Genomic DNA, 24,626 nt, shown 5'->3' with positions numbered 1-24,626 from the left:
CATTAAATATATTATTAAAATTAATTTCTATTTGATTTTATTTTAGCAGGCTTCCCTGGTGGCTCAGATGGTAAAGTGTCTGCCTACAATGAGGGAGATCTGGGTCCAATCCCTGGGTCAGGAAGATCTCCTGGAGAAGGAAATGGCAACCCACTCCAGTATTCTTGCCTGGAAAATCCCATGGATGGAGGAGCCTGGTAAGCTACAGTCCATGGGGTTGCAAAGAGTCAAACACAACTGAGCAACTTCACTTTCACACTTTCTGATTTTATTTTTTTTTAAATAGACTATTTTTCAGAGCAGATTTCACTTCACAACAAAACTGAGCAGAAAATACAGAGTTCTCATCCATGCTCTCTGTCCCTACACCTGAACCTTCCTCACTGTCAACGCTCTGCAGTTCCTTGGGATTTTATTACAGTTGATGAACCTATGATGGCATATTGCTATCACTCACAGTGCACATCCCTTTACCTCTTAATGGGGCTGCACCACATTTTAAATACCAGTTGGGGCATTATATTTATTTGAGGGAACACTGCTTTACACTGTACCTGGTGGCAAGTCCAGAACAAAGACCCTTAAATACATTGGGTGATAAATGCATACTTAAACCAAATAGACGGACCCAGACTTTGAGATCTTAACCCAATTAAAAGCTGAACTTTATCCCTTCTTTTTTTTAAAGATTTGTTTATTGATTGAGTTTTGGCTGTGCTGTGCCTCCATTCTGGTGCGCAGTCTTCTCATTTTGGTGGCGTCTCTTGTTGCAGAGCACGGGCTCGGCAGTGGTGGCCTGCGGGCTTAGTTACTCCACGGCATGTGGAATCTTCCTGGACCAGGGATTGAACCTGTGTCCCTGTATTGGCAAAGTGGCAAGCAGATAGTTAACCACTAGACAACCAGGGAAGCCCTGTTCCTTCTTTTTCTAGCCAGTTAGGAAAGAAATTACTCAGAGGAAGTTCTTCACATACCCCGTCAACTGAAAATCTTGTCTCAGACCTGGACTCACTTTCCATGCATTTCTGAAATGTGACAATAACAGCAGCTCGCGGTGGCTCAGGAGGTGACATGGGCCTCCCTCTGGGAAAACGAGCCATCTCGAGTGTCTCTGGGAGTTTCTGGCTTTGGTCCTGTTCTCTCAAAAGGCCAGTTTCAGTCTCCAATCTCACAGGTCCTGTGCCCGGACCACGTCTCCTTATGTCCCCTCAGGGGCCTGGCCAGCCCGGGGGAGGCAGAGTCAAGGTTGGGTGGCAGCCTTGTTCTTTCTTGGCTACACCCTGGTTACCTTGGAGGCTGTTTTTCCCTCTCTGCACTTGGCTGCGGTTATCCGGAAGTCTTGTGCCATAAGCAGATTGGCTTTCCACACCTCACAAACCAGCGCTCGTACTCCCCGCCAGGGCTTGCAGAAGACCAGTCTAATTTCCAAAGCTGGCTGGCATTTGAGGCCAGAATTGGCACGAGCCGCTGTCCAAGGCCTGGTGAGAAGGGCTTGTTTGCCTAAGAGGATTAAACAGAGCACAGTCGGCTAAGCTTGCACAGAGTTGGTTAAAGGACTTCAGCTCTAATCTCTTACTAGTGAAGGTCTTGTCAGCAACCACCAGCCACGACGGCCTTTCCTTATGGCTGATGCTGCTCGGGACGCGCCTCCTGAGGGTGGCCCAGCTCGTCTTTTTGCTGTCAATCCACTTCCCCTGCACAAACTCCATCTTTATTCTTCTGGAGAATGGACCCGTCTCCCTCCCTCCCTTCTACTCACCCTACCGCTCTCACCCACCAGGCTGCCCCATCACAGAACAGAAGGGGAAATGTGGTCACAGGCTCACAGCCTCCTCTTGGAAGAACTTACCCAACCAGAACATTCACTTTGTTCCAAAGAAACTTCTGATTGGGGAAAGCAGAGCATAATTCTGGGTTTGTGAGCAATCTCGACCTGCAGTCCCCCTCTCGATTCTGATTTAATATTCTTTCACCTGTTGGTTCTAACACCGACCTTGGAGTCAAAGGTCATGATCGAAAGTCAGTTTTCCCATAATACCTTTCTGTATCATTGAAATATTTAAATTCTTTCTTTTCTGTTAGAGCTATTTTTTCCTCTCTTGTCAAGGAGCTATTAGAAAGTATGTCATGCAAAAAAGAAAATCCTAACTAATGCATCAATATTTTATTTAAGATTCTTGCATGAGATGTATTAGCAGAACTCATCTGCTATGTGTGAATTCTGTGTGTGCGTGATATACCATCAGTGTTAAATTTTGGCATCAGAGTTATACTGGCTTTATACAAAGGCATTGGAAGCATGTATTTTGCTTACTCTAGGAAGGGTTTTAAAGTGTTAGAATGACCTACTTTTTAAAGATTTAAAATAATCCACTTGTGAATTTATCTGGATCTGGCATCTAGACAACTATTCAACTTCATATATGTTAATAGTAACTCCTTAGGTTTTTATATGTGTCTGCTGATAATTTAACATCATTTTTTTTTTCAAAATTTCCTCCATCTTTGTACTATCTCTTCATTCTCCTCTCTAATTTTATGGGTTTGTATTTTGACCCTCAGTTTTTTGGAGGGTAGGATATCCACCCTCCAAAATAGCTAATGGAGAATGGTTTATATATTTCAGTTAAATGCATTAGGCTTTGGATTCACTTATTTTTCTGCCAAATATCTTTTTTTTCTTTAATTTATTCATTTCAACTCTCAGCATTATGTTTTCCTTGTGCCTTCCTTTCTGTAATTACCTTGGGCTCTTTTTCAGACATCTTGAGTTGAATAATCAACGCATTATTGTGATTACTTTTTATTTATTAATGCTAAGTGCTTAAACCTGATAATTTTCCTCTGAGCATTGCTTTAATCATATCCTTAGGTTATGAAGCACAGCTTTTAAATTTATTCATAATTATTATTGTCTAGGTTTTCTGTACAAATGGGCTGGGCTCTCTGCTCTGAATATCTACCTGCTTTAAGTTTTGGGCTTTCCTATCTTCTGCAGTAAGAGGGGCTGAGGGAGGGAGGTCTTAGAACCCACAGGTGGCTGGTTCAAGGATTCCATCCTATGTTATCCATGCATCTCCTGCCATTCTGAAATAAGAAACTTTAGAATATCACTACAGAAAATGGTTCCTCTTTCCTCTGTGTCCTCTCTGGGAACTTAATTGTTCCAAGTATAGCACCCCAGGTTGGGTTTTATAGAATTCTTTCACTTACTTTCAGAGACGTTAGCATCCTGCTTAGATCTGGAGAGTTGATGCTTCATTATACATTCAGTCAACATTTATCACGTGCCAAGCACGGCTGTGGTTGTGGGCATCCCTGTTGTTGCTGCTCTAGTTCATGCGTGCGTGCTCAGTCATGTCTTGCTTGACTCTTTTGCAACCCCGTGGACTGTAGCCCACCAGGCTTCCCTCCACTGCTCATGGGACACCCCAGGCAAGACTACTGGAGTGGGTTGCTGTGCCCTCCTCCAGGGGATATTCCTGACCCAGGCATCAAACCTGCGACTCCTGCATTGCAGGCAGATTCTTTACTGCTGAGACAGCAGGGAGGCCCCACTCTAGTTCAATCAGTGCCACATATTCTTCAGGATGGTTTGGGGGTTATAAATATTAGTTCCTGTATGTTCCAGAATTTTACTCCACCATTTTTGAAATCATATATATCAGTAGTTAATCTGTTGGCAAATACTTGAAAAGCTTTTTAGACCCATGAGACTCATAGTAAACTTAAACTGAATTTCCAAGTGACCACATTCATGAATAGAAAAAGAATTCTTTTGACTTAGGCATTTCCCAAGCATTAACTGATCTTTCCTCTCCTAAATAGTATTCACCTTTATGCCTTTTACCTTCCATCAAACAGCAGAGTTTATTGGCCTGATTTATCCTGTTGAAAGCACAAGGCAGGGCTGGTAAGGACATGAGAGGGCCAGGTCTTGCCCTTGCCCAGGGCAAGTCCACACCCCCAGCTCTTTGCAGACCCGACTTTGAATTTGAAAATGTGCTTAGCTTTTCTTGTTATTGCCCGAGGCTCTCTACAGGGGCCTGACAACAACAGCTAATGAGAAAGGTCAGAAGGCATGTCAATAAGCCCATTGTCTGAACTTTTTTTTTTTCCTTAACCTGCACAAATTGGTCCACCATGAAGCCCAGTAAGAGGGACCCTTGGTCCTGGGGTCACACAGTTCCTATGGCTCCTCGAACAAGATTAACCCCAAAGAAAGAGACTCAAAAACTAATCATAAATATGGTATTTTAGCATTTAGGGAGCAAATTAATAAGTCACATGCACTTAAAGACTCATAAATTATTTCCTCTAGTGTAACAGCAAGCCCTTTCTTGATCCCTGAGGGAAAGGTGGTTATGGCTATCTGACCAGCAATAAAGATGAAAAACAAATGCATTAAGATGTGGAAGAAGTTTATAGCTATCAGCCTACTACCTATTTAATAAAATGCATTCTTTTAAGAAATAAAATACATTTTTCATTAAAAAGGAGCTAGTCATAAATCATACTGGAGGTTTTACCTACAACTGGAGAATCGTCAGATGAAGTACAGCATCTCTCTGGCAGATTTTTGCTCTGTGTCAATGGCCTCCGTCATCCTATGCTGGATGCCCTGAGCTTCCAGACAGAGCTTGGAGACTGAGTCCAATTCTGCACTCGGGGAAATCAAAGGCAGTGCCACGTGAGTGTGTAGACGCTCTTCAGTCACTTACCTTGTGTTATGATGACTCAAAAAGCCTTCCAGTTAGAGACCCAAATCGTACACTGGCTTAAGCTTTAAAAAAAAAAAAAAAAAAAATTCCCTCTGGGGGCTTCCCTGGTGGTCCAGTGGTTAAGATTCCCTGGTTCCAACACAGAGGGCACAGGTTTGATCCCTGATCAGGAAACTAAGATCCCTCATGCTGTGCAATGCAGCCAAAAAAAAAAAAAAAAAATCCTCTTGGGATAAGAGTTGGCAGGCTCTCCTTGAGTGGATGCAGCAGATACAAGAACCTTAGCCCTGTCTTCATACAGTTTTGGGGATGTCGTGTCTTAGAATTTCCTGATAAACTCAGCTGGTAAAGAATCCACCTGTAATGCAGGAGACCCCAGTTCAATTCCTGGGTTGGGAAGATCTGCTGGAGAAGGGATAGGTTACCCACTTCAGTATTCTTGGGCTTCTCTGTGGCTCAGCTGGTAAAGAATCCACCTGCAATGTGGGAGACCTGGATTCTTCCTGGGTTGGGAAGATCCCCTGGAGAAGGGAAAGGCTACCTGCTCCAGTATTCTGGCCTGGAGAATTCCAGGGAGTATATAGTCCATGGGCTCACAAAGAGTTGGACATGACTGAGTGACTTTCACTTTCACTTTGTCTTTGAATTTAGCCTCTCTTGCTAGCCCTTTCTGAAAGAGGACAGTGTCACCAAGATATCTCCCCAAACAGATGGCTCTTTTATTGACTTCTTCAAAGAAACAGGTAGGAAATGGAGAAAAATTGATTGGAGAGGTGGTGGTGAGAATCCAGGATCTCTAAAGCACTCTGTGATTGTGTGTGTGTTTGGGGGGGAAGGTAGGAGGGCTCATGCACAGGACAGTCAGTGCACAGACCAGGACTTGACAACAATGGCCGGGCAAGCTAGAACTGACTTCCAGAAAATGCTTGCCTTTAGACCCAGCTCTTAATAAGAGGCTGGTCAGGAAAGCAGCAGATGGAGGCGACAGCAGCAATGAATTTTCCCAGCACGAGCCAGCCTTATCTTTGTAGAGAAGAGACAAAGGTTCCAGGCGAAAAACAACCTCTCCTTCTGGAACTATCTTTGCAACCCTAAAGCTGACTTTCATCCTAAGGGCGTTTGTCAAACTCCAGTGGTCAGGTCACATGAAGAAGAAGCCTACAGGGACTTCCCTCTATATCTGATGGTTATGACTCTGAGCCTCTGGGCTGGGGGCATGGATTTGATCCCTGGTTGGGGAACTAAGGTCCTGCATGCTGCACAGCCTGTGTGGCCAAAAAAGGAAAGACCTCAGGACCTCTCAAAGTATGGGATCTGGTAGAAGAGCTTCACACAGTGAAGAGACATGAATTGGATATTTGCTGTCCCTCTCCACCACCATCTAGACAGCAAGGCAAACTTCCTTTATCTAACCTCAGTACTTGGGTAAAGGAACAAAATCTCTGCCTTGATTATTCATAAGCACAAGGCCATTGTATAATTTCCAACCTCAATCCACGTTATCTGTGTAGTCCCAAAAGTTCAAGTGGAGAATTAATATAGAGAGCTGCTGAGTTGGAAGTGGTCCTGGGCTCATGGAACTATGGAAAAAGTGAATACTCTCAGATTTGTCTCATAGAATTGCCACATATGAAGCTTTCAAAAAATATGAGCACTTCAGCACAGATCACATCATTAGCACAGATCAGCTCATCAGCACACAAAATTCACAATGATGGGAGGTCCCTAAGCATAATAGAGAGTTCCAGAAAAACATCTATTTCTGCTTTATTGACTATGCCAAAGCCCTTGACTGTGTGGATCACAATAAACGGTGGAAAATTCTGAAAGAGATGGGAATACCAGATCACCTGACCTGCCTCTTAAGAAACCTGTATGCAGGTCAGGAAGCAACAGTTAGAGCAGGACATGGAACAACAGACTGGTTCCAAATAGGAAAAGGAGTTCGTCAAGGCTGTATATTGTCACCCTGCTTATTTAACTTCTATGCAGAGTACATCATGAGAAACGCTGGGCTGGAGGAAGCACAAGCTGGAATCAAGATTGCCGGGAGAAATATCAATAACCTCAGATATGCAGATGACACCACTCTTATGGCAGAAAGTGAAGAGGAACTAAAAAGCCTCTTCATGAAAGTGAAAAAGGAGAGTGAAAAAGTTGGCTTAAAGCTCAACATTCAGAAAACTAAGATCACAGCATCCAGTCCTATCACTTCATGGCAAATAGATGGGGAAACAGTGGAAAAAGTGACTGACTTAATTTTGGGGGGCTCCAAAATCACTGCAGATGGTGATTGCAGCCATGAAATTAAAAGACGCTTGCTGCTTGAAAGGAAAGTTATGACCAACCTAGACAGCATATTAAAAGGCAGAGACATTACTTTGTCCACAAATGTCCATCTAGTCAAGGCTATGGTTTTTCCAGTAATCATGTATGGATGTGAGAGTTGGACTATAAGGAAAGCTGACTGCCGAAGAATTGATGCTTTTGAACTGTGGTGTTGGAGAAGACTCTTGAGAATCCCTTGGACTGCAAGGAGATCCAACCAGTCCATCCCAAAGGAGATCAGTCCTAGGTGTTCATTGGAGGGACTGATGTTGAAGCTGAAACTCCAATATTTTGGCCACCTGATGCGAAGAGCTGATTCATTTGAAAATACTCTGATGTTGCGAAAGATTGAAGGCAGGAGGAGAAGGGGACGACAGAGGATGAGATGGTTAGATGGCATCACTGACTCAATGGACATGAGTTTGGGTGAACTTCAGGAGTTGGTGATGGACAGGGAGGCCTGGCATGCTGCGGTTCATGGGGTTGCAAAGAGTCGGACACGATTGAGCAACTGCACTGAACTGAACTGAAGCATAATACAGCTGAAAAAACAGACCAGAGATGCAGCTTGTAAAAGTTTCAGATATTGATTTATCAGCCAAGCAATATAAAACAGGTATTCAGAACTTGACTCAAAGGAAACAGAAGCCATAGGGGTCGGTGTGAATTTGCTAGTGCCGCCATAACTATGTTCCACAGACTGTGTGGCTTAAAGAATGGAGATTTACTTTCTCACGGTTCTGGAGGCTGTAAGTCCAAGATCAAGGTACTGACTGGGGTGGCTCTTTCTGCGGTGTCTCTGGGTGGTTTGCAGACGGCTGTCTTCTCTCTTTGTCCTCACGGTGTCTTTCCTTTGTGTATGTCTGTCCTGTGTCTTAATCTCTTCTTAAAAGGACACCATATCTCTTCATAAAAGTCATATTGGATTAGGACCCATCCCAATGGCCTCCTGTAACTTTAATTACCTCTTTAAAAGCCCTGTCTCCAAATACAGTCACATGCTGAGGTACTGGCATTTAGGATCTCAGTATATGAATTTTGAGGGGACACAATTCAGACCACTACATGTCCTATAAGTATAAGTGAGGAACAAAAGATATATAAAAGCTATCAAGCAGATTTGAGAAAAGATCCAACTAGAACTTCTAGAAATGAAAAATGTTATAACTAAACATTTTTTGTAAGCCTCAATGGGTGGTTTAAGAGAAGATTAGCATAGCTGAAGAAAGAATAAGAAAACCGGAAGGCAGACCAGCAGTTTACTTTTTACACACTCCAAAGAGATAAAAAGAAGTAATCAGAATTGACGAAAGACTCCAGTCCTCAGATACAGGCATCCCAAGGAACCCAGCAGTATTTTTAAAAGAAGAAAAAAGAGAAAGAAATGCTCATATATACAATAATAAAACCTCAGAACACTAAAGCCAGAGAGGACCTAAAAATCAGGCAAAGAAGATAGATAGGTTACTTACAAAGAAATGACACATTTGCAACTGATTTCATAAGAGCCATCAGAGAAGCTAGATGATACTGGGAAAATATTTTTAATATGCTGAGAGAAAACAACCACTAAGCCAAAAGTATATGTGCAGTGAAGATATCTTTCAAAAATAAGAGTCAAGTAAAAACATTTTGAGGTAAGGAAAAATAAACTGTGATTAAAGGAAATTCTAAAGGCTTGGCTGAGGCAGAGGAAATAATCTCAGTGGAAAGACCGAGATGAAAGATGGCATAATAGGCCCAGAAAGTGGCAAATATAGGGATAAATCCAAAGAACACTGCAGAAAACAACGACAATAAACTTCTGTGAGTAAAAGATAGAAATAAAATATGCAGCAACAAGAGTATGTAAATTGGAAGGGGTAATAGGATTAAGGTGTTTTAAAATTTTTGTAATGTATGGAAGGAGGGAAACATTAATTACATTTAGAATATGATAAGTTTGCTTATTAATGTTCTAGGATAAGCTTTAGGAGAAAAGAATTAGATATATTATTTTCAAAGTACTAGAGAAAAATGAAGAGATGAGTCCAAAGGAGGCAAAAAAAAAAAAAGAGAGAGAGCTATAGAGAAAGTAGGATAATTACAAAACACAAAATTGATCTAGATAAAACATTTCAGTGATTACATTGAAATGAAAATAAACTAAATGCCTCAGTTAAAAGTCAAAGACGTCAGACTAGATTTAAAATATCTAGTTAAATGCTCTTTTAGAAGAGACACATCTAAAATATAAGGATCAAAGAGTCCAAAGTACAGAATGAAAAAAGATACAACAGGCAGATCTGAAACATTCCTGCGTTCATGACGCTACTCCTCTTGACTTTTTAAATTAATGTTTAACTCATGAATTTTTAGCCTTTCTTCTTTCTTAATATAATAATTTGAAACCATAACATTTCCTCTAAATAATACTTTGCTGCTGCTGCTGTTAAGTCACTTCAGTCGTGTCTGACTCTGTGCGACCCCATAGATGGCAACCCATCAGGCTCTGCCGTCCCTGGGATTCTCCAGGCAAGAACACTGGAGTGGGTTGCCATTTCCTTCTCCAATGCATGAAAGTGAAAACTGAAAGTGAAGTCGCTCAGTCGTACCCGACTCTTAGCGACCCCATGGACTGCAGCCTACCAGGCTCCTCCATCCATGGGATATTCCAGGCAAGAGTACTGGAGTGGGGTGCCATTGCCTTCTCCGAAATAATACTTTACTTACAGCCTATACATCTTGCAGGAGGGGTGAAGGATTTTTTTCAACTTTTTATTTTCTATTGGATATAGCAAATAAACAATGTTGTGACAGTTTCAGGTGAACAGCAAAGGGACTCAGCCATACAGAGACATGTATCCATTCTCCCCCAAACTCCCCTCCCATCCAGGTTGCCACATAACATTGAGCAGAATTCCCTGTGCTCCTTAGTAGGTACTTGCCGGTTATCCATTTTAAATACAGCAGTGTGTACATGTCCATCCCAAACACCCTAACTACCCCTTCTCCCCAAAGTTTTTTTTTACCTATATATGACTGCTTTGAAAAATGTTGAACGGCATGGAGATATACTCATAATAATACATTGTCAAATATAAAAATCTAATAGCAAAGTGTGACCGTGATTCTCATTATTCAAAGAAAGATATAACCATACCTATTTATATTGTATATGTACAGGAAAAGGATAAGAAGGAAACACACTAAAATATATGCAGCAGAAACTCAGGATAGGAGGGTTACAAGTATTTTTAGCTTTCTTTATACCTTCCTATATTTCTATAATGAATGTGGGTTATTTTTATAGCCAGAAAAGAATTACAAAAAAAGAAAAGCAAGCAATACTTATAGAATTGATAATTTAACATGCAAAAGTGTATTAGAAGGGGGGACCAGTCTACTCATGTCGTCTTCAATAAGCAGTGTTGCAGTTCCCATTGCTCTTTCACCCTCATGGTCATGAGCAGCAGGGAGACAAGGAATGTGGTCCTGACAAGCTTGTCTCCTATGCCGGGTGGCTCAGAGCTGGCCTTTGCCTGGTTTTGTGATCTCGTGTGCCTCATTGCTACGCAACATGCAATCTCACTCTCCTCTTTCTCTGAGACAAGATGTGGGGGATAAAAGATTCTGAAAGCTATAATAAGCTCTCAAAATTGAGTTCTTGAAAGAGTAACCCAAGGTGCTCTGGGAACGTGAACGCCTCGCAAGGTACATGTGCAATTTCTTATCAAAGCGCCCTACGTGCCTGTTTCCCTTTTGAGCTAAATCTGTTCCTCCCCTAGCTGAGCTTTCTGTCATAGAGAGAAAGAGAAGAAAAGGAAATGGCTTTTCCCATGAAGTTCCATGAGGATGCTCTGATGACGCTGGAAAAGCTTCCCCTCATTCATCTACTCACTGTTGACTTACAAGATTGTGTCTCTTCATCTTCAGAAGAGAGAATAATACTGAATTCCTCTGAAGTCCTGAGAAGAGAAATGATGTGTTAGAAATGGTAATATCACAGAATTACCATTCTTTTACCATGTGGTAAAATTACCATGTGGACTCTTCCATCAGGGTGGCTCAGAGTCCATCCATCCATCCATCCATCCCTCCATCCATCTAGTCACCTATCCAGCCAATCTAGTGAATATTTGTATAGAAACAATTATGCATCATACAGTGTCAGTTGCTGCAGAGAAGGGAATAAGATATAATCCTTGCCCTTGACAACCTCATGAGCAAACAAAAAGAGGCATGTACAGAGCTCATTATAGTATGAGTTAGACTAAGTGCTAATGTTTATCATCTCTATGTGAAATGCCGAGGAGGAGATAAGTGTATAAATAATTTCCCCTGCCTTAGAGTGGCTGGCTGAGCCTCTCACTGGGGATATAACATGTAAGCCTAAGAAACAGTTAGCTGACAAATCCTGCTGATATTCCCATGAGTGACCTTGGACTCAGAGTTCAAGAACAAGCTATGGAAAGTGTCCTCCCTATCTCAGAGATGTGCTTTCTCCATGTGCTTGGAAGCAACAAAGGTATTTCTGTGAAAATGTGCATCTCCTCTGTGTGTGGGCCAGTCTGCTGGCATGTGTTTTTATAAACTGTTTTCATCAGCTTCTCACCTGCTTAACTGAAATTCCCAGACCTCAGGAGACCCATCCCTTAACCAGGATATAGCTTAATTCTGTGTATGACTGACAAGGGTGGCATTTAAAGCAATCACAACAGCAGGTGGATGCCCTAAATGTCCCAGGAGCGCATTTTCCAGACCAGCCCTGACCCAAAGAACTTTCTACCCTGATGGAAACGCACTGTCACAGCTGTAGGCTCTAGCCCAGGCCGAGAGTGAGTGCTTAGAATGCGGCCAGCGAGACTGAAGAATGGAATTCTTCATTCTGTCTGATCTTAATTAATAAATTTGATCCAAATACCTTAATTTTTATTCATTCAAATTTAAATCGTGGCTACTATATTGAATAGCAGATTCTCGATCATGAAGCTGAAGGACATGTAAAGGACATGTAAAGTAAAGGGTTTTCCCTGAATGAAGAGGTATCCTGGGAATTCACAGAATCACTCAGCTCCCAAAGCGGTAAAACTGGACCTCTGCTCTCAACAGCCAGATAGACCCACACCACAGAGTCCAACTTCTCATCTCTCTCCACCCCACCCGCAACTGCAATCTAGTGGTTTCTAAAGGTTTTTTACTCCAGTGGAACAAAGGACTCATATGACCGCTTAACACAAATTATATTAGCCTGAATCTTAACCCCTGATCTTGCCTTTGCCAATTCAAGACTTTTCATCAGAGTGAATGGAAAGATCAGGACACTCTCAGTGGCACATCAATAGATCCTGGGATGGGGCCCAAGAGTCTGAATTATTAAAAATATGTCTAGGTAATTCTTCCGTGCTGCCAGATTTAGAAGCCATGTTGCTTCAAACCAGAATCAGAAACACACTAGAGAATTTATTGAGCATTTCCTTACACAACAAATATTTATTGAACATATGATATGAGCTCTGCTTTAGTATAAGTTAGGGAATTAACAGTGAACAGGACAGACAAGATTGCTGTTATATAATCCAGTGTAGGAAGACAAAAATCAATAAAGCTATAAATCAATAAAACGATCATTTCAAGAAAAGAGTGTTCATCAACATGCAGGAAAATAGTGTAATGAGGTAGAGATTGAAGAGGTTTGGAAGCTGCTTTAAACGGAAGTTGGGGAAGTTCTCTCTTAGGAGGTGACAGTAAAGCTGAGAATTGAAAGGTGCAGGGTTAATTATACCGAGGTCGGGGGAAAAGCATTTCTGGCAGGAGGAACAGCAAATGCAAAGACACTGGTGCAGGAACAAGCGAGGGGTGTCTGAGGTCTAGAAAGAAGGCCAGTGTAACTGAGCCTAACAGGATGAGAAGGGAGGCAAGGAGGACCGGGTCAGACCATGTAGATGGGGCTCAGATTATGACCATGGCAAGCAGCCTAAATTTTACTCTGTTATGTATTTAGATACCATTAACAAGATTTAAGCAAGAGGGCAAAGTAGCAGATTTACACTCTTCAGAGGTTATTTGGCCTGTTAGGTAGAGAAGGCAGTACAGTAGGGGAAGTTGGACACAGAAAGAGAGGAGTTATTGCTGTGGGCTAGGCAGGAGATGATGACGGATGAGGCTGTAGCAAAGGATGTGGTGAGGTGATTAGATTCTGGGATATATTCTGAAGTTAGAGCTAATAGGACTATGGCATTGAATGTGAGATAACAACTGGGGGGAAAAAGGAATAAAAGATAAACAATTCTTAAATTTTAACCCGAGCCAACTGGGTAGATGATGGAGTCATTTGCCTCACACAAGAATCCTGGGGGAGAAATAGGCTTTGGAGGGATGCCAAGACATGCAATTTGAGGTGTCTATAAGACATCCAAGCAGAGATGTCACGGAGACAGCTTCCTTAGAGGAAAGATGAGGGCTGGAAAGACAGAGTTGGGAGCCATGAATATGTAGGTGATATGAGACTGAAAGAGATTACCTGGAGAAAGGGTGGAGAGCAGGGGTGCAGAGATGGGAGAGGAGAAGAACAAAGGGAAGAGAAGAGAAAGAAAAGGAAGGGAAGACAAGAGAAACTCTGAAGATTTCATCCCAGGGGAATCTAACATTAAGATGTTGGGCAGATGAGAATGAAAAAAAAAAAAAAAAAAGAAACAGTATGGTAGGTAGGATGAAAACTAAGAAAACATGGTCTCCTAGGACCCTAGGGAAGAAAGTTTTAAGAAGGTGGGAGGGGTCAACCGTGACGATACTGCTCACAAGTTTTGTAAGATGAAACGGAGAACTAACCGGTCTCTGGATTCAGTAAGTGGAGTCAGTGGTTCCCCTCTGATAGAATTGGGAATAAAGAGTTGGGAGAGAATGGAGGCTGAGAAGATAGAGACAGTGATAACTCATGATGCTTGAGGAGATTTACTCTAAGGAGAGGGGCTTTCCGGGTGGCGCTACCGGTAAAGAGCCTGCCTGCCAATGTGGGAGACATAAGAGATGAGCGTTCAGTCCCTGGGTGAAGAAGATCCCCTAGGAGGAGGGCATGACAACTCATCCCAGTATCCTTGCCTGGACAATCCCATGGACAGAAGAGCCTGGTGGGTTACAGCCCATGGGGTCGAAAAGAGTCGGACGCAACTGAAGTGACTTAGCACACATGCACACAGGCACTCTAAGGAGAAATGGAGCCATGTACCACGGTTGTGTGGGAATGTAGGTCAAGGGAACATTTGTTTGTTTTTGTTTTGAAGATGAGCTGTGTCAAGTCAGATGTACATGTCCGTGGGGACGATCCTGGAGTAAGAAAGCTTTTGAAGATACAGAAGGATGAGCCAGTCTCCCTGTCCTATGAGAAATCAGTCTGTGGTCATCGGCAGAGCCCTCAGAGACCACTGCTTGTGAGTGAGTCATACAATGAGAACTACTCCTGTGGACATTCTTTGAGTTTCCATGTGTGAGACTAAAGGCTAATGTTAATTGGATTGGACAATGGGAATGTGGCCACTGACAGCTTGACATCAATAGTCTTTTAACAACTCTGGGTGGTGATTTCATCAGTTGGCATGAATCTTACCACCCAGTGAGACATACCACTTATGATATGGCCCCTGGAGGGGCAGGAAGCACTGACTGACTCAAGGGTGTTCCCTTGAGTGAGCACCAAATTGGGGAGTCCCCTTGGACTTCCGTCTGCCCCTGCAACTGAGTGCCGATCCCCACCCCCACCCCCAAGATAACATAGACAGGGCTGGGTTTTAGAATGATTCCCCTACTCAGCTGGGGTTGCTTTCCTTCACCCAGACTTGTCCTTTTTGCCTTAGCTTCTCTTTGTGGCAGTAGACACTCAAGAGGCTGCAGCGACTTGATATGCGAGAGCTGGTTCCTTCATCAGCCTCTTCCTTTCTCCTGAGTCGCTCTGCTGTAAGAGGTCAAGAGGAGATAGGTGGGTGGAGATGGAACCAGGCACACTACACACATGAGTATGGATGCATTGCTGCAGAGCCATGTGTCTGAGATGATTCATTTAAAGGGATAGACGATTTCTGCTCTCTTCTCAAACCGCAAAGCATAGGATTTTTTAAAAATAAAGACCACCAAAGATCTGATAATGCCCATGATGGGGCACACTGCTTCCCTCCAGACCAAGGACAGCAAGACACTGGGCAATAGACCCAGATTCAGCTATGGAGTCCAGTTTTCCAGGAAGCAATACATGTTACTCTCTCCCTTAAGCGCAGAGGTCTGCTTTATAAATGCATCGTGGCTGCATTCCCAGCCCACCCTCAGAGCAACTGCCTTGGCCTTGCCAAAAAAACACCAGTAATCCGTGCTGGTGAGTGCACACCTCCTACACTGGGATGCCGAGGCTGAGAAGGGATGTGTATTCTAGAATCATTTAGAGGGCCACAATGCTCAGAGCCATCTATGGTTAAAATAGAGGTTGCTTACTCAAAACAGAGTGCTTTAGTGATCACTGTTATCCTAGGAAGCCATTTGGGCAAATACTAGAAAGCACAGCTGTGTGGTGCTCTGCGGTGTTATTGTCTTCTCTTTGGTTTCACACCAGCTTGTGTTTGAATGAGAGAGCTCTGGTGGCCACTGGGAAACAATAGAAGGAAAGATCAGATATCACCATGTAAGCGTTAAATAACTCGCAACGCCAGGAAATGACACTGAGGCAAGATGTCAAAGGAATAGCCCTGTGCTGAGGTTCTGGTCTGAAATCTTGCTCGACTTTTGTTTTTTCCTATTCTTGAGGGGCCTCAGCGGGGAAAGCATTGCTACAGAAGTCTAGAGCAGTTGATGTAATAATTTATTATCAACACCATTTGAAATAGTGATTTGCCCATGGTTTGTGACTAATAATGGGCTTCCCTTGTGGTTCAGCTGGTAAAGGATCCGCCAGCAATGCGGGAGACCTGGGTTCGATCCCTGGGTTGGGAAGATCCCCTGGAGAAGGGAATAGCTACCCACTCTAGCACTCTGGCCTGGAGAATTCCATGGACTATATAATTCATGGGGTCACAAAGAGTTGGACATGACTGAGCACCTTTCACTTTCACTTGTGACTCAGAATAATAACATGGTACCCATCATACAAATGAATTACCTTTGCATCATCACCTTATACTCAGGTATATTAATTCCCTGGGCTGCCATAGCAAATGACCACAAACGTGGTGGTTTCAAACAATAGAAATTTCTTCTCTCACAGTGCTGGAGACCAGAAGTCTGGAAGGAAGGTATCAGCAACTTTACTACAAAAGTCCAAGGGAAGGTTGAGTCCTCCTTGCCTTTGAAGACTTCAGCTTCCACTGGCTCCTGGCTTGTGGCTGATCCCTGCCTCAGTCTTCGCAGGTCATCTTTGCTCTGTGTCTTGCTGTGACCATCTCCCTCTCCTTTCTCTTATAAAGACACCGGTCATTGGATTTAGGGCCTTCCTTTAAAGCCAGCATAATCTCATCACAAGATCCTAAATGAATTATATCTGCAAAGACCCTCTTGGCAAATCAGTTCACATTCTGAGGTTTCAGATGGACAGAAATTCTGGAGGGTAGATACTATTCAATCCACCACACCAGGGAACATCTAATTTAGTAAAAGAAATGAGGTAAATGGTGGTGAACTAGAATACAAGATTGCATATGAATTCCAGAAGACACTGGTGATGAGTGATGGGTATGCAAAGGAGGAAGTACTCCTACTCAGCAGATCCAGAGGTGATAGGTAGATAAAGTCATTGGAGAAAGAAGCCTTGAGGAATGATTTTGTAAGATGGGGCATTTCTGGAAGAGAAAAACCACATGTAGAAAAACAGAGAGAGAAAACAAAAGCTGTTTAGGGAGCATGGGGGTTCTGCTTACTGCACAATTGAAGAATAATCATTGGCCACTTTCTACATGACCCTGAACATTGATTACAAGCATCCAGCACAAAACTTTACACATATCAGAGAACTGGTTGAGATTTGGTGACTGATAATATGGGAATGCTTAACTCTGCCTCTCCTACTCAAATTCTCGAATTGCTAAGCTAACCTTTGTGGTCATACACATTATCCTTTGTCAACATGCACTAAATAGAATCAATGTAGTGATTAATTACTTAATTCAAATAAGCAGCTAATTAAAGTTGAGTCTAGAAGGGTAACATGGCCCTAATGACTAAATTGGCTAATTGTTTCCCGCATTCCTGGAACAAATTCCTACTTCATCGTCCTTCTTTCATGTAATGAATTGATGGTTTACAAGGTGCAGGGCCCTGACTAGGGAAATCACTAATGAGCAGTGTGGACTGGCCCCTGCTCTGTCCTATTCACAGGACATGTCACCCTAATGCCCACATGCCACCTACCAGTGACCGCAATGTGAAGTCACATTTCCTTTCATACCCAAGTTACGATGACTCTGGGCTCCTACCCGTCAACTTACTAAGGGTCTCCTTCAACAAATATTCCAGAACAGTCACTTGATCTGCCTGCCACGGTTAGTGAATCGGTCCTCCTTGACCTTTCATTGCTAACTGCTTACCCAGGGGAGATGGAAACTCAGGCCAGCGGTCTCAGCCTGACTCCTACCTGCTGCTTCTAGACCACGCTGCCTGCAGGAGGAGGAGCCTGGGGGATACCACCAGCCAAGACTACCCTCTGCTCCTGGGGCCCAGCCCTCCGAGGCAGGGTCCAGTCTCTGTTCAGCATCTGAGGCCACACAGGGTTAAGGTTCTGCCTGGTTACCTAGTAGTTTGAACTCCATCTCTTCCACCTGTCCTCAGCCTCCTGTGGATGTGGGTGTTGTTTCTCAGCCCTCACTTGGCCAGTGTGATTGACAAAATGATCCCTGGTTGATCAATACATTAGAATCTCTGAGAATCACAGAAGGCTTCACCTTCACAGAATGCAAGGAATTTCATTAACCACTTGCTCCAACTTTCACTTTTTATAGAGATTAAATGATTTTTCCAAGGACATATACAGAAAAAATTTTAATATTATGGGTGCCTAACTCTATTTCAGTCTATTGTATTAGTATCCTAGGGCTGCTCTGAGACAGTCCACAAACCAAGAGGCTTAAACAACAGAAGCATATCGTTTCACATTTCCAGAGACTAGAAGCCAGAGGTCAAGGTGTGGGCAGGGTTGGATTCTGCTGAGGTCTGCAAGGACATGTGTGTTCGTGTCTCTTCCCGGGTTACTGGTGTCTGCTGGCCACCTTGGTTTGTATTGCTGCTGCTGCTAAGTCACTTCAGTTGTGTCCGACTCTATGCGACCCCATAGATGGCAGCCCACCAGGCTCCCCAGTCCCTGGAATTCTCCAGGCAAGAACACTGGAGTGGGTTGCCATTTCCTTCTCCAATGCATGAAAGTGGAAAATGAAAAGTGAAAGTGAAGTTGCTCAGTTGTGTCCAACTCTTAGTGACCCCATGGACTACAGCTTACCAGGCTCCTCTACCCATGGGATTTTCTAGGCACGAGTACTGGAGTGGGGTACCATTGCCTTCTCCATGGTTTGTATTGAGTTGACCAAAAAGTTTGTTCAGGTTTTTGTTGTAATAGAAACCCAAACAAACTTTTTGGCCAAGCCAGTAGAAGCATCAGCTCAGTCTGTGCCTCCATCTTCACAGATTTCCCCCTTTGTAAGGACATCACTCATATAGATTAGGGTTCACCCTCCTCCACTATGATGGAGGAGAAAGTGGAAACCCACTCCAGTATTCTTGCCTGGGAAATTCCATGGATGGATGAGCCTGGCAGGCTACAGTCCATGGGGTCACAAACAGTTGGACACAACTGAGCGACTGAGCACTCCTCCAGTATGATCTCTCATCTTATTACATCTGCAATGACCCTATTTCTAAACAAGGTCACATACTAGGGATGGGGTTAGGACTTTGACATGAATTTGGAAGGCTGGGGACACGTTTCAACCCCTAACATCTGTCCCTCTCACATCAGAGCATGGGGCACGGTGGGAGTCATCTCCCCATGCAATCGGAGTCTGTCAAGACACAGGATCAGGAGTTCTGGGAAGCAGACACAACAGTTTTTGGCAGAGGTGATCTGTGTTTACCTTAAAACATATGTTGACTTTCCAAACAAACTCCATCCTCTTACTGTCCCCAAAACCACTTTGCAACCCAAATGTTCAATAAGGGCTCATCAGAGTGGATGCTTCTTAGGAAATCCAGCGTATGTAAGTAGGATGGGGGCGTCAGGACCTCTTAGCCCTGGTAGGGACCAGCCAGCATGGACCCGCTCTGTGGCTGCCCACTGTTATTCCAGCCTCGCAATCAGAGCCTCCCCCAGAAGCCGCTGGCATTTATTTAGAAACTAATTGTGCTGCGGTTTGGGACACGAAATGGAAAAAGATCCGTTCACATTGCAATCCATCTTGGAATGAAATGGCTCTTGTGGTACCAGAAGAAAATTGTTCCATTAAGTCAAAGGCAAACCTCAGTTCGAAAAATAGAAAGGCCAGAGCCTTGAGATGAGAGTCTCTGTGTTTCAGAACCATCGATGCATGTTAATAGCCATGCTGACATCACAATGCCCGTGTCCTGTTGCCTGGAGAACTCCTTTACCCTCCCTCCCTTTTCCCTGTTAATTCTCAATTATCCACAAACATTTTAATGACAGCAGCGTTCTATTCTCAGACGGTCTGATCCTCGTCCTCTGAGAGCTATGCCTTCCTTTCTAACATTTGGACTGTCCCCAACCTTTGAACTGCACTGCCTTTAAGATCTGGATCCCTCCTCCAACAACCAACAGAAAATCTTATAAGATACCTGTCTTACTGCACACATGTGTCTGATTTCCCTTGGGAGCCTTTTAAAAATGCTGGGCTCCACCCCAGGCCTACTAAATTGGGATCTGCGTTTTAGGATGCCCACAAGAGCAGAATGGGTTTCCCAGGTGGTGCTAGTGGTAAAGAATCTGCCTGTCAACACAGGAGACATAAGAGACATGGGTTCGATCCCTGGGTGAGAAAGATTCTCTGGAGGAGGGCATGGCAATCAACCCCAGTATTCCTGCCTGGAGAATCCTATGGACAGAGGAGACTGGCGGGCTACAGTCCATAGGGTCACAAAGAGTTGGACACAACTGAAACAGCTTAGCATGCATGGATGCAGGGCAGAATATATCCATTCTCCCAGGGTGAGGGCTGGGTGCAGACTCTCAATAGATAATTGTCAAACCAGTGAATGGATCCGTATCTCTCAAGCACACACTCCATCCTCAGCTGACCCCACTAGTGGTCATAGAATGCAAACTACTATTAAGATGAATTATTCATTTCCCAGGACCCGCTTAGTTCTCCGCAAAACAATCAATATGACACAAAGAATGGTCCATCTGCATTTCTGAATCAAATGCAAATTTTTTTTTTGATCTTCCACTGTTTGGGATTCTCTGTGTCATTGTTTTAACAACTCAATTAGGATTGCTAAAGTTAATTCAAACTTTTTATAGTTTTTTTCATTGAGCATTAGAGATTGCTGACCCTGAAAGGAAACATCAGGATCATTGAGACCAACCTCACTCATCAGATGAGGATACCAACATATTCTCTTCCTTCACATTAGTTACAAGGCCTGCTGCTAAGCTAAGTCACTTCAGTCGTGTCTGACTCTGTGTGACCCCATAGATGGCAGCCCACCAGGCTCCCCTGTCCCCGGGATTCTCCAGGCAAGAACACTGGAGTGAGTTTCCATTTCCTTCTCCAATGCATGAAAGTGAAAAGTGAAAGTGAAGTTGCTCAGTCGTGTCCGACTCTTAGCGACCCCATGGACTGCAGCCCACCAGGCTCCTCTGCCCATGGGATTTTCCAGGCAAGAGTACTGGAATGGGGTGCCACTGCCTTCTCCGTACAAGGCCTAAGGTATCTATCTGTTTGTTGTTGTTTTAGTCGCTCATTCAGTCATGTCTGACTCTTTGCGAACCCATGGATTGTGGCCCGCCAGGCTCCTCTGTCCATGGAATTTCCCAGGCAAGAATACTGGAGTGGGTTGCCACTTCCTTCTCCAGGGGATCTTCCTGACTCAGGGATCAAACCCATGTCTCCTGCATTGGCAGGCGGATTCCTTACCCCTGAGTCACCTGGGAAGCCCCCCTCTCTCTCCCTCTCTCTCTATCTATATGCATAATCTCTGGGACCATGGGTCTCATCTACTCACACTCCCTATGGATATTTTTCCTGGGCTGCTCTTCCCTGGGCTCTTCCTTTTTTCTCCCTTGGGTTGTCCTCTGTGGTCCCTGACCACCACAGGAAGCTTCCGGACAATATAGAAATGCTGGTGCTGAAGTTCCTGGAGTTCCCAACTTCCCTCATATTCCCACAGGCCTAGACAGTTGCTGTGGATGTCTGGAGAAGAGTTCATTTTCCCAGAGAACACTGACAGGGGAAAAAAAAAAAACCCACGTCATCTGTAGTGAGTAGGTCTGTCCATGAGGTGGTGTCGTTAGCACAACTGAAGCAGGTCAGGGCATAGAGGGAAGCCAATCAGATTGATCTTGAAATAATAAACCCATGCCACCTCCGCACACTCCCATCCCCACATGTGACAAACACCTGCCTGGGCCTCTAGGGTGTGGATGATTTCGCAAAGAGGCTTCTCAGCTCCCAGGCCAGCCGCCTGGAGCCTAGGGAGCAGCCCAGGCCAGGGGACATGTGAGAAGCCATGGGCACGCTGGCTGTGTTCAGGGGACGTGAGAGCGGTGTTCCCTCCGTACCCAGCCACTCCTCCTCCTTCCTGGGCCAGTGGGGTTGTCTGCTGTGGTCATTAATCGCCTGGGAAAGCCTTCCAGCCGACACACAAAGCCTGGCACTGAGGCTCCCAGTACGCTGGGCTTCCCTGGCAAGCTCCTTCTGCCCTTTCAACACACACCTGGAGGTTCCTGTTGGGCGGAGTCCATTGAGACAGGATAGTAAACAAAAGCACCCCACATATGGAAAAAATCCCTAGACCCCACTTTTTGTGAGCAATTCCTGCTGGTGTCTGAACCATGCTGAAATAAATAGTCCCTCTTTGCGTGGTCTTGAAGGAAAGAAAAGATGCTGTGAAAATCACTTACTAGTGACGCCTTCTCTGGGGTCAGTCTTGTTTTCCAATATTAGGAAGTTCTGTTTCTATGTGGAACAAGTACCTTGTGTCTTCATCAGGGAGAGGGGACCGCAGACTCAGCTGACTCTCTGCTACAGGCCAGACGTTTTATGTTGTCACCGTCTGTTCATCAAAGACCCTGCTGTCCTGGGACTTCACAGAGGGACAGGTCAGGCTCTGAAAGGGGGGGCTTTGATACTTCCCTGGTGTCACACATGCGTCAGCCACAGAGGCGGGGCACACCCAGAGCTCAGGCTTTCTTTGCTGCATTACCTGTTGCACGGATACTAAACAAGTGTGGTTTTTGAATGGAAAGTTATAACAGTTATAGAATATCACCCCTTAAGTCTGGGTGGTCCTTTACGTATACAAAATGCTTTTCCATTGCCCAAGACCTGCTGAGACAAATCCTAGCACTGAGGTCCACCCCTCTTGGGTTCTGGCTCTCTCCTTGGCCACCTCTCCCACCGTGGCCTCAAGCCATGGGTCTCCCCACCGGGCTGGCCCTTGCTCCCCAGTTCATGGCAGATCTGATGATTAATCGATACTGGAAGGCTGCCACCCATGCCCATTCCCTGGGGGGGTTCTGGGGTCATAGATCCTGGGTGGGCCTGGGAAGGTGGGCACCAGAGGGGAGCAGCACCCTATAAGCAAATTTGGCCTGTCTCTCAGGGTACCTAGGGCCAGCCTTGGCTGATGCCCAGCAAAACATCAGTGATGAGAGCAGCACTAGGCAAAGCCCAGCTTCCTTCCTCACCCGCCAACAAATGTGGTCTTTTGGCTGAAGCCCTTTAATTGGGAAATTAAGTCTTATGTGTCTAATTCCTAAGTTAAATTGGACCCAAGAGCGAATTGGATCTGCATTGAAAAGGAACCAGAAATCTAATAAGTTCTGGGGTATGCTGAGCTTGCTACATCATAGTAATTATAATGGCTGACATTTTATTAGGTTCATACTGTCAACCAAGCTCTAAGTGCTTCACTCTACCAATTTCTTCCTTCAGAATCCTGGCAAGCACATACTACATGTGCCCAGAAAAATGAGACATAGAAAGATGATGTGTCTTGCCCAAGATCCCACAGCTAGTAATGAAGGAGGCTGAATTTGAATTCATAAGCACTATTTGGTACCAAAATGGCCCTTGAGCTCCCATAACCATGCTGGCAGTTGCCTACACATTTTTGAGCTGCTCTGAGTTCCTGTTCAGAGAAGGCAATGGCACCCCACTCCAGTACTCTTGCCTGGAAAATCTCATGGATGGAGGAGCCTGGTAGGCTGCAGTCCATGGGGTCGCTAAGAGTTGGGCACGACTGAGTGACTTCACTTTCCCTTTTCACTTTTATGCATTGGAGAAGGAAATGGCAACCCACTCCAGTGTTCTTGCCTGGAGAATCCCAGGGACTGGGGAGCCTGGTGGGCTGCCATCTATGGGGTCGCACAGAGTCGGACACAACTGAAGTGACTTAGCAGCAGCAGCAGAGTTCCTGTTATCCAGGGGGATCTCAACTGAGATCCTGCCCCTGGGAGAAGCTCCAGAACAAACCAATCTCTAGGGAGAAAATCAGGTGAGAAGTACTGTTAGTGTTAGGCAGCCCATCATGAGTCTTGGACTCCTTCTTCTTTCTCTCTTTCCCATCCTTCCTCCTGAATCCTTCCTGCCTTGTCTGTCAGCTAGTCAATCCCAGTGTGGCCAGTTCAAAGAAGGAGCCCCTAGGTCATGGCTTTATGTTTTGTGGAGATTTGTTTATTTTCAGGTCAGCAGTGGCAAGAATGGGGCAGCACCCATCCCAAAGGACCATATCAAAGTACAGTCTCTGTCCTGGTCCCTTCAGGTGGCTATAACGAAATACTACAGACCTAGTGGCTTACAAAGAGCAGAAATCTCTTGCTCACAGTTCTGGAAGCTGGAATTCCAAGGTCATGATGTCAGCATGTTGGGTGAGGTCCCTCTTCCAGGTCACAGGCTTCCCATTGTGTCCTCACATGGCAGAAGGAGCAAAGGAGTTCCTTGGGGTCTGGTATAAGGGCGCTAATCTCATTCATGGGGGCTTCACCCCCAGGACCTGGTCACGTCCTCCTAAGCCCCATCTACTAATTGTCACTGTTTAGTCAGTAAGTCATATCTGACTCTTTCAAGACTGCATGGACTGTAGCCTGCCAAGCTCCTTGGTCCATGGGATTTTCCAGGCTAGAATTCTGGAGTGGGTGGCCATTTCTTCCTCCACAGGATCTTCCCAACCCAGGGACTGAACCTGTATCTCCTGCATTGGCAGGCGGGTTCTTTATCACTGAGTCACCAGTGAAGCCAAAGCTGAGAGTCCACCTACTAATACTATCAGCTTTAGGGGTGAAGAATTCATGGTATGAATTTACAGAGATATTTAAACATTCAGACCATAACATTCCATCTTTTCTCTGCCCCCCTGACTTGGACCCCAGCCTGTAGCCTACGCAGGTGGATTGTATTG

At 44.5% G+C, this 24,626-nt stretch overlaps 1 long non-coding RNA gene across 2 annotated transcripts; it reads right to left on the bottom strand.

The window, feature by feature from the left end:
• Positions 1–249: 249 nt before the first annotated feature.
• On the bottom strand, positions 250–12,993 carry LOC132344056 (uncharacterized). 2 transcript variants are annotated; one of them, XR_009493146.1, is made up of 4 exons: positions 10,941–12,993; positions 4,530–4,659; positions 975–1,500; positions 250–859 (listed from the first exon to the last, which is right to left on the bottom strand). It is a non-coding gene; the product is annotated as an uncharacterized lncRNA (long non-coding RNA). The 2 variants fall into 2 exon arrangements; XR_009493145.1 differs by having other exon boundaries at positions 250–1,500.
• Positions 12,994–24,626: the final 11,633 nt, after the last annotated feature.

The sequence above is a fragment of the Bos taurus genome, chromosome 27, assembly GCF_002263795.3.
Source record: "Bos taurus isolate L1 Dominette 01449 registration number 42190680 breed Hereford chromosome 27, ARS-UCD2.0, whole genome shotgun sequence".
Taxonomy (NCBI): domain Eukaryota; kingdom Metazoa; phylum Chordata; class Mammalia; order Artiodactyla; family Bovidae; genus Bos; species Bos taurus.
The sequence above is the reverse complement of the archived record's forward strand: the minus strand, read 5'-3'. Positions and strand labels throughout refer to the sequence as shown.